Source organism: Pistacia vera, unplaced genomic scaffold, assembly GCF_008641045.1.
Source record: "Pistacia vera cultivar Batoury unplaced genomic scaffold, PisVer_v2 Contig653, whole genome shotgun sequence".
NCBI lineage: Eukaryota > Viridiplantae > Streptophyta > Magnoliopsida > Sapindales > Anacardiaceae > Pistacia > Pistacia vera.
The window spans coordinates 229,878-231,479 of NW_022196505.1; the positions used below are offsets into that span (position 1 = coordinate 229,878).

General features: G+C 38.6%; 1 non-coding gene across 1 annotated transcript; it reads right to left on the reverse strand.

Annotated features, from left to right (window-relative positions):
* Positions 1-1,064: 1,064 nt before the first annotated feature.
* On the reverse strand, positions 1,065-1,171 carry LOC116111911. The gene has a single exon (XR_004125143.1). It is a non-coding gene; the product is annotated as a small nucleolar RNA R71 (small nucleolar RNA).
* Positions 1,172-1,602: the final 431 nt, after the last annotated feature.

Here is a 1,602-nt window from a genome sequence, read left to right on the forward strand (position 1 = left end):
ATAGCCTGAGAAGGTATGTTTAACACCTTAGTGAGTTCGATTTACAACTAATGCATATGATTGTGAATGTAGTTTAATTTTTAGGTTTAACCCATAAAATCCGAATGAAGTCAAAACCCTACCCGTTTTACTTGAATTGATTACTATCCGTGTTTTTCATCTTGCATTCATAGTTAATTTTAGTTTAAAATTTATTGTTCAGTTTTAATTAGAAATAGCTCCCATCAATCCAAAGAAATCGATGCTCCAACTTGAAAATAGTAGAATAATTAGTGCTTAGCTAACAGTCCTCATGGGAACGATACTCACTCATCACTTTATTACTTGAGCGATTAGTATACTTGCTACATATTGCATGTTGTAGGAAACATACACCATGTTTTTGGCGCCGTTGCCAGGGACTATTTTAAGTTAACATTGAGTTTTTCTACAGTTAGCTAAATTGGAGTTTTTATTTGTTTTTGTTTTTTTTCATTATTTGTTTTATTTTCATTTTTAAATTTTCAGTTGGTTTGTGATCTCACTTTCCTTCAATTCTGTTTTTGCAGTTTATGTGAAGAACGAGATGTCAATCACTGGTTCCTATTGATCCTGAGATTGAGAGAACCATCAGACGACGTAACAGAGAGAGAAGAGAAAGAGAGGATTTAGTTGTAGAAGCAGAGGAAATACTTGTTGAAATGACAGAACCAGAAAACAGGACACTGACGGAATTTTCAGTTCCCACAATGAATGGTAGTGGGTCGAGTATTACTAGACCTACTGTGCAAGCCAATAACTTCGAGATCAAGCCGGTAATCATCCAGATGATCCAGCAATCTGTTAGATTTAATGGTGATTTGAAGCAAGATCCGAACCAGCATATTGCAAATTTCTTGGAAATTTGTGACACCTTCAAGTCGAACGGAGTGTCGGATGACGCAATTAGGTTGAGGTTATTCCCATTCTCATTGGGGGATAAAGCCAAGGGGTGGTTGATGGCATTACCACCGGGAACTATAACAACTTGGAATGATCTAGCACAGAAATTCCTTACCAAGTTCTTCCCTCCAGCTAAATCAGCAAAATTGAGAAATGATATCACATCATTTCTACAAGATGATTCCGAGTCATTGTATTAGGCTTGGGAGAGATACAAGGAGTTAATGAGGAAATGTCCACACCATGGCTTGCCAGTTTGGCTTCAAGTCCAAACATTCTACAATGGATTGATGGGTAATGTGTAAACCATGGTGGATGCAGCTTCAGGAGGGGCCTTGCAAAACAAGACACCAGAAGAGGCCTATGAGTTGCTTGAGGTTTTGGCAAGCAACAATTTTTAAAGACCAAATGAGAGAGTTACACCAAGAAAATCTTCGGGTCTTTATGAAGTTGATGCCTTTACAGCCATCTCAGCCCAACTCACTGCACTTCAGAAACAGTTTGGAACTATGCATGTAAACTCTATACAAGCACCTCAACTAACTTGTGATTTTTGTGCAGGAAACCATGCGAGCAGCGAGTGTCAAGTTGGGAACACATTTGCTGCGTCATCCTCATCAACGGAGCAAGTGAACTACTTGGTAGGAAATCAGAGGCAACCAAACAACCCATACTCTAACA